The sequence below is a fragment of the Capsicum annuum genome, chromosome 6 (assembly GCF_002878395.1).
Source record: "Capsicum annuum cultivar UCD-10X-F1 chromosome 6, UCD10Xv1.1, whole genome shotgun sequence".
Lineage (NCBI taxonomy): Eukaryota > Viridiplantae > Streptophyta > Magnoliopsida > Solanales > Solanaceae > Capsicum > Capsicum annuum.
Genome location: NC_061116.1, coordinates 1,906,610 through 1,916,055, shown reverse-complemented (window position 1 = coordinate 1,916,055; position 9,446 = coordinate 1,906,610). Strand labels below are relative to the sequence as shown.

At 34.8% G+C, this 9,446-nt stretch overlaps 1 protein-coding gene across 1 annotated transcript in view; it reads right to left on the bottom strand.

The window, feature by feature from the left end:
• LOC107873724 (cullin-1) overlaps nucleotides 1–9,446 on the bottom strand; it is an 18,580-nt gene that overhangs the window by 7,618 nt on the left and 1,516 nt on the right.

The following is a 9,446-nucleotide window of genomic DNA, read 5'->3' as shown; positions in this document are numbered from 1 at the left end:
CTCAGAGTCGTCAGAAGTCCTATGCTGATGTTCGGAGAAGAAACCTAGAGTTTGAAGTTGGTGATTGAGTGTTTCTCCAGGTTTCTCCTATGAAAGGAGTTATGCGGTTTGGAAAAAGGGGTAAATTAAGCCCTCTCTATGTAGGGCCATATCAGATTCTAAAAAAGATTGGTACAGTTGCATATGAGCTAGAATTGCCTGCAAGTTTGGGTTTCGTTCATCCGGTATTCCATGTATTCATGTTGAAGAAATACATTGGAGATCATTCTATGGTATTGCCAGTAGAGGGTATCAAGGTGACAGACTCCTTGTCTTACAAAGAAGAGCCCGTTGAAATTTTAGATCACCAAGTTCGAAAGTTAAGAAGCAAAGAGATAGCCTCAGTAAAGGTACTGTGGAGGAATCAGAAAGTTGAAGAAGCCACTTGGGAGTCAGAAGATGACATGAGAATTAGATATCCTAATTTGTTTGCTTCGATGGAGGATGAGACAGAAGGTACTATTCCTATCTTATCTTTCCTAGTCCTTTATTATGCTTGAAATCGTGTCTGTCTGTATCCCGCATCATCATTCGGGGACGAATGATCCTAAGGGGGGGATAATGTAATGCCCCATATTTTGTGCTACAATATAGACCATGATTTCGATGTATTGATAACCCCGATGCCATAAAATCATAGGCCAATACGGCATTTTAATTATTTGTGTAGCATGTGAATCCATTCAAGATTGAATTTAGACCATAGAGGTCCTTCAACGCATGGACGAGTTGAAACTATTTTGATCGACTAAGTTTTTGTGGACGTTGTAAAGTGTGTCAGCTTCCATCGACAATAACTCTCTGTATATGTCGAATTAGGAAGCCTACTATGTGTTAAATGATAGGTATTTGAGTTAGCTTTCCAACGATACCAATTTGGCTAAAATCCGACACCTGAGCAAGAAATTATGGCCTTTCAAAGTGATATGCATCGCCTAACCAATCGCCCATGGCCACTGGAAAGCATAGGCAATAGCCTAGGCGGCGCCTATGTAAACATAGGCGATAGCCTAGGCGGAGCCTATGTAAACGTAGGCGATAGCCTAAGCGGCGCCTATGTGAACATAGGCAATGGGATGGGCGGCGCCTACGTAAAGAATTCTAGTGACTTAAACACTCCGTTTTGGGGACAAAGTGGTCCTTTTCCACCCTTACTTAGCCCTAAAACACGAAATTCAGTTCCAAGGACCCAAAAATACACCTTCATTCATCAAAGATTCTCCTTAGGGTTTCAAAATAAAAACCCAAATAGTTTAAGATTCGACAGTAGGTTTTCAAAGATAATTACATATTTGGAATCACCAATCCACAAGCTTCAAGAAACATCTATTATCCTTGGAAATAGAGCTACGTGGGGTTATCCTAAAATCTCATAGGTGTAGTTTTTATGAACATGCATGATTTTAAATAGGGGTTTTCAATCAAATGCTAATAACTTGCTTTCAATATGATTTCTAAGTCATCTGTCTTTATGTCATGGGAATTGTTTGCCTATATACTTCAATGGTTGAAACCATGCATATGTGATTTGAGATTTTCCATGGAAGTTTGATAAATATGAATGATAAATTGCTTTCAAATTCCCATGATAATGTCTTGATACCCCATATCATATTATGATCAACAAAATAGAGCATGAATTTGAAATAAATATTGTTCAGCACTTGTAAATGATGAAGCACCTTGGTTTTTACATGGTTATGCATATGTGAAAGTGATATTGAGGACTTGCAAGTCGGGTATGATGATAACCTATAGAATATGATATGTGATTGAATCAGATAAAATTTAAATGCATTGATTTTACATAAGAAAGGTGGATGCCCGAAGAAGGCATTTGAGAGTAAGGGCTCATCGCTGGAAAACGTGTTTGCCGACACGGAGATTTGGTACCAGGCTAAGTGATCTTGTGTACTTGACTTTATGTCATTCCCAAATTGGGATTATAGGTAGGAGCTCAGGCTAAGTGATCTTGGGCACTACCATTGGGTCGAGACACCATGCTATGTGATCTTGTGTGTCTCTCCCTCACATATACTCTAATCTCGGCGGTAACCGAGGTTAGACAGTTGGTGTAAATTATGTAGGGTATTCCACCTAGCTCAGTTGCATTTCATTGTTATTGAAAAACTATTGCATTACACCCATGTTTTCAAATGATTTGATACGAAATTGCTTTATAATGGCTCTCAACTATATTTTGTAAAAATATTATGTTTTGTTTTGATATCTCTACGTGCCAGTACTTTTGTGCTAACCCCCTCCCCTCTCCAACCTCTCAGGTTCAGAGGCTCAGTCTAGGGGTCAAGAGAATCAGTAGATCATTCGGCCAGAGTTGTAGAGACAAATGGTGAGCCTTCTATGTTTTAGAAGGTCTTATGTCCTGCAGTCCTTTTATATTATATTCAGTTTTAGGGTCTACTGGGGGCCTTGTCCCAGTTTTATATACGATTACTTGACTCAGTCATTTGTTAGAGATTTTCGCAGACAGTTCTTTAGAGGTTGATTGATGTTGAGGGAAACTTATCTCCCCGTTATTGTTTCTTTTCATATTTATGACCATGTTTCCGAATTATTGTGTTTCTTCCGCATTACTTTGATCATATGAATTAGGTGCATGATTACCAGACAGATAGGGGTATTTCGGACCTCCATGGTTCAAAATGCTCGTCACGGCCAGGCCCTGGTTTGGGTCGTGATAGTTCTGTACTGAGACTGAATCTGAAACTGAGACTGTGGGAGGTAATCATCTAACCGATATGCCCCTTTCTAAATAGATTGGGGTCTAACCTGTAACCCAGATTGGAAGGGTGTCAGTACCGTGCCACGGGTAAAAGCAAGCTGTGAGTTAACCCTCTCTAACAGGAAGCTCTTTCGCCAACCCTTGCTGGCAGGAAAAATCAAATGAGATGTATCAACCTTCATAATATCTGGCAGGAAGAAATATCAACCTAGGCTGGCTACGTAGTTCTGTAACGCAGGGATTGTTACTAAGGGTCAAACCCTCTGCTGCCAGGAATGCCCCCATCCCTATGTTAACTCGGTACTGAATCCTACTCCCATATGAATAGACACTGAACTGATTCCTAGTTCATACTAGGCTTGACTGAACTGTTACTGATTATACTATCAACCGAACTGAACTAAGTTTGTTGAGTTCCGTTGATTGACGGAATAATACTGAATTCTGTTATCCGTTGACTGACGGAATAATACTGAATTCTGTTAACTGACTGGATTTATTGAGGTCTGAATTGAATACTGGACTGGACTGATACTGAGTCTACCGAGTTTTCCTAAGTTCTGTAACTGATTGAGAGTGCTACTAATCATGAGATGACTGAGATTATTCTGTAACTGACACTGGCTCTAGGTAAATAGCTAAATCATTGGGTATTAAATACCCCCAGGACTCGATAGCATGAAAAATAAAGCATCACATGCTCTTGCATGGCATAAAAGTGCACACTTGTTCATAATGTATCTATAGAGATATTTTATCAAACACTTGTATGGTATAACTTGCACATAAGCTCGCATGACATGATTTCTTTCCCTTATTAGTTCACATTAACAATTCATCAAGCACTTGGTGAGCATAATATATGCACATAATAAGTAAGCATCATGATTCACTTCCAACTTCATAATTTCAAGGGGTTTAACATGGATTCATACGAATCTACACACATAATAATCAATTCCACATGAAACGTATAATAAATCATGAAATAGAAATCTAATTCAAATAATAATCATGAATACACTTTTATTCCAATCATGGAAATCATAAATTCCAACTACTTGAAGTTTAAAAGAGTTTCTTGGACTCCAAGGGTGGAAGGAACCCTTGGATGAACAGCTCACATACCTTAGTTGACGAATTCTTGAAGAATAATGGTGGAAACCTTGAGTCTTGGATCTTGAATGTGATGAAATAGGGTTTGCTCTTGATAAATTCTAAAGAGAATGAGTATATTTTGCCTCTTGGATGGCTTAATGATATGTTTTGGGGGAGGATATAAGGTGGGAAAAGACCCATTTACCCCTTTGGATGCGGGTTTAAAAGACTAAAAGTTAAACCATCGACGCGCGAGCCGACGCGCCACTTTGAGTTCACATCGGTTCACTGGAAATTGTCACTGGGAGCCACGAAAAATATTGATCGATCCGATGGCCGACACGCCGCGTCGAGATCGCGTCGATACACTATTTTGGATTCCCAAACGTGGTTCAAACGAGGTCCGATAAATACAAAACTCGTCCGAAAATACCTGCTGACATTTCTGATCATGAATCAACCTAAAGATTGACATTATAAGGTCATAGAGGTCGTGAAATAGAGTTGCCAACTTACGAAGGCCAAAATAATACTAAGTCTGAATACTTAGCTAGAATTTTCTAAGTCTGGGACCCCTTAGCAAGCTTAAAAGACTGAGTTGAGCTTAGAATTTTACGGGGTCTTATAGTATCCCCATCTCTTCTCCAAGAACTCAAATTCAGCCATATAGCTATATTCATGCGAATTCACGCACTCGCAGATCAGTTTAGTGGCTCATTGTGATGAGATTTAGTCATTCAGTTTATTTCAGTTGTGCATGATAGCTTATAGCCTCAGATTCCTCAGTATCTTCAGTTTAACTAGCCATATTTGAGGACGAATATTCCCAAGGGGAGATTTTGTAATATCCCATACTTTTCCTAGCTTAAATTCAATTCTAGAATGTTAGAGATAGTTTCCAAAATGAATACTATTTATTTCATATAGAATTTTCTAAATTTAGACCTTTCATTATGTGGTAAATTGAATAAGATTTCCATCAATATCAAATTTGCCTATTTTCGATACCCGGTTGAGAGTTATGATGATTTCAGTAAAACAGTGTCCACCTGGGCACTCACCGCGTCGCGGTGGATGCCAAAATGTCAATCGTCAAATTCCAGTGGCCCTCCGTGATAGCCCCGTATCGTGGAGAAGTCCAATTTTCTATTTGTCAAAATGCAGTAGCCCAATGTGATAGTGGTGTGTCGCGTCAATGGCTAAAATGGCATTCCAAAGGGGCACCGCAATGGTGGCGCATCGCAGAGAACGCCCAGTTCCCAATTGTCCTATTTTTAGTGAGCCACCGCGATAGTGGCGCATCGTGGTGGACTGCCAATTAGAAATAATTATTTTTCAGTTCCTTTTAAATATTAAAAAGAGATATTTTGATCCATTTCCAAGGCCCCAAATCCGTCCAAAACATAAGATTAAACATATTCAAGGCACTTTATGTCCAAATTCATCCATTCTCTCTCAAAGCAAAACCCTAAAGCTCCAAAGCTTCTTCTCCAAAAAATCAAAAGCCTCCATAGTTTCTCCAAGAAAGCTTAAAATTGAGGACTCCCAAGACAAGATAATCAAGAACTCATCTCCAAGAACTCAAATAGGAATCCAAAATTCAAGGTTTCTTCATCTAATCATCTATCAAGGAATGTGGGGTCTATGAACAAGGATCTCCTTTCATCCTTGTGCCCAAAACCAAGTTTTGCTTACAATTTCATATGATTTTGAATGTTTATACATGAACTTTAAATTAGGGTTCATAACCATTATTGTTATTTGCAAGATTATGAGTTTTGAGAGATTTTTAAAGATGAATTGCCTGTCTATTTTTCATCTTTTCATGTCTATTACAAAAATTTATAGATTTTGAGATGAATTATCATTGTCTTCATTATTAAGCATGGTTATTATGATGTTTTGACATGAGTTTAAAGCATGGGTTTGAAGCCCTAAGATTTAGTATCGATATTTCAAGAAGATCATGATTTTTAATCTCTTTGATGATCGTTTACCAAGATTCAAGAAAGAATATGATCTTTTGATCCTAAGCTAAGATAAGGAATCCACATTGTTCATATAGTTTGAGATTTAAAGAAAGAGAAGCATAATTAGTTTTCATTATAAACCCTTGTGCTATTTTAAGGTGGATTTTCTAAAGTACTGAGCGATAAGTATGGGAGTAGTATTTACCACCGAGTTAAGTATGATTCCAAGGTCTCATGCCCCAGAACTATGAGCCACCATAGGTTTTAAGCGCCCATAGTGGGCTAATCCAGTGATCGCTTAAGTTAAGGTTCTATTCCGATGGCAGGGGTAGAACGGCTCTCCCCAACGTGGGTAAGACATAGGACTTCATGTTAGCTCACATGGTTTATGTCGGTTAAGAGAACCTCCCTGCTAGTTAAAGTAAAATATTTACAGAAAAGCTTTTAGAAAACTAAGTGCAAAGGCTCACAACTTTATTCAAATTATGCTTTACAGAAAGATATCAGCTATAGATTTTAGCTTTCAGATTTTAGATTTAAGAGTGAGTTCTTTCTACACTTAGGTAGTATGATTTAAAGAGAGAATACAAGTACATCTTTTAGAACTAAATGTTATGACTCACTAGATTTAAAAAGTTTGAATTGCTATTCATGATTTCAGATTTCAGTATTTCAGATATTCCAGCTTATGTGAGTCATTTACATTTAGCATGTATTGTTTTATAAATTATGATGATAAGATGATAATTTACTTATGCATATCACCCTCATATACTCAGTACATCCTCAAAGTACTGATCTATATATATGCCTATGTGCTACATTGTTTCATAATATAGGTTCAGGTGCTTAGTATCAGCAGCGTGAGTAGTTCGAGCATCTCCATCTCCATCCAACAGTTGGTGAGTCCTCATAGTTTGGGGACTTATTCATTCAGATTTTGCAGTTTATTAGTTCATATGATTCAGTATTCTTTTTAGACATTTCAAGTTAGCTGGGGGTTTGTCATAGTGACTCTCTAGTTATTAGTAGTAGAGGCTTCTCAGACTACTAGATTTGATTCAGACTTACAGTATTTGATTTTCAGACATTACATTCGGATTATTCTCAGTTATTTCAGATAGTTTCCGCATTCAGTATGACTTTTATGTCTATATCACCTTATTTATTAGATTCAAACTTAGTATAAGACAGAAAGGGTTAGCTTAAGGCTACTCGTAGTCTTGAGCACCATGTGACGTCTCAGGACCAAGTTTCGGGGTGTTACAATATAATAACTAAAACAACATATATAATACTAAAAACATTAAATCATTATTTTAGCAACTACTCTTTGATCATTTACTTTTTCATGTTTGACTTGACACATTTCTAATTATAAAACAATAAATAAATGTGTATTTTTACTATCTCCTTTATTAATTACAAGCCGTCTAAATGCTAAGAAATGAATGTAGTACTTTCTTCGTTTTAAAATAGTTGGTAGGTTTAGATTTTTTACAACTTTTAATAAAAAACTTATTGAAAGTGTAATTTGACAAATATATTCTTATTTATTTATTAATCTTTATTTACATGTCTCTTAATTTTAGAATAATTAATCTTAAGGGTAAAGTTTAAAAAGAATAATTAATGTTCTCTTGATTTTTTAAACTGACTATAATTTTGAAACAACTATTTTTAGTAAACATGGATAAAATAGATATAAAATAGTAAATTATCTCTTGGTTTTTCAAACTGAATTAGTAAAGCTAGACAATTATTTAAGTGTAGTAGAGTATCATACCATTGCGAATTTTTTGAAAATTTAAACAAGAAAATAAAAATAAATAGATTACTCTCTCCGTTTCATTTTAGTTGGGCATATTTCATTTTAGACGGTGATTACGAAATTATAAATTGAATGATGAATTTTATTATTTTACCCTTTATCTATATTAATAATATTCATTGGACATATGAATAGAGACTGGAATTGTAATTGTTCACCTTTAATGCATACTATTAACTTTAAGGGTAAAATGAAAAAAATTAATTAATTCTATCTTGATTTAGTAAGTGATCACTAATATAAAGCATTTATTTTAGTAAAATGACCAACTAAAATGAGACATAGACAGGGGTGACTCAAGGGTGAGGCTACTAACGTTTTTGCTTTAGGCACCCAAAATCTCAAGGCCTTAAAAAAATTTAAAATTGTTAATTTTATGATTTATTTTCTTTTTGACAGTATTGAATATAGTAAAAACAAAAACTATCATCATTCAATAGAGATATTTTGAAGCTTTGAATTAAACTACTCAAATCTTTATAATAATAAATACTATGTTTATAATAACATCCAAGCTAATATATTGAAAATGCATGGTTAACATCTTATTAATTTGAATCAATCCTTACTATTATAAATAATAACATTACGATGTGAAATATAACACTCTCATAAAAACAACAGTTATGAAAAAACATGAAAAATTAATATTAATTTTTAATTTATTATGTGTATAGATTTTTAACATCTTAAATTAAAATTTATTTTTAAACCATTAATTTTATTGAGATGTTCACTAATTTTATTGAGATGTTTCTGGACGGAGGAGTAGTATTGTCAATTGTGTCTAGTATAGTTTTTTCTTTTTTTAAAAAAAGAAAAAACAGAACAGTTAAGTTAGTTAATATGTGAAGTGTAAATAAAACTAAAGAATTACGAGGAATTCCACATCTTCTTCTTTAGAATAGCTCAATTTCTTCGTGAAAAATCATACACCCTACCTTTGTCTTTGGATTCATGATTTATTTATTGCATTCATTTGTCAAATCCATCTGCATATATTTTTCTTAGTATTTTCCTAGTTTGAAATATTCCAGTTAGCATCAGTACGCTTTCCCATTTCAATTGCAACTTTTTTATTGTCTTTTCAACAATTTCTATGAATCCAACATTTGAAGTTTTCATTAGAAATGAAATTCTGGAATTACGAGTTCAGAATTTAATATTTGTTGTGAATGTAATAGGTCTGGTTGATCACTGAACTTTTGAAATTACGAGTTAAATCTAATATTTGTTGAGATTTTAGTGGAGTTTTAGCATGGTTTGAGTTGAATGTATTAGGCCTGAACTCGGTTTTATTAGAAATGAAATCTAGTATTTGTTGAAATGATTTTTAGCAATTTTAATGTCAATACATGGTTTTAGTGTGTTTTGTTTTAAAGAATAAATGGATCCAGGATTTGAAGTTTTTATTAGAAACGAACTCATTGAACTTTCGGAATTACAAGTTCAAAATCTAAATATTTGTTGAGATTTTAGTGGATTTTTAGAAATTTCTGCACGCTATACATGGTTTTAATGTGTTTTGGTTGAACAATTACTCGAATAGCATAGGCGGATCTAGGATTTGTAGTTTTTATTAGAGCTGAACTCACTGAGTTTTTTGATATTATAAGTTCAGAATCTAATATTTGTTGAGATTTTAGTGGATTTTTAGAAATTTCTGCACGCTATACATGGTTTTAATGTGTTTTGGTTGAACAATTACTGGAATAGCCTAGGCGGATCTAGGATTTGTAGTTTTTATTAGAGCTGAACTCACTGA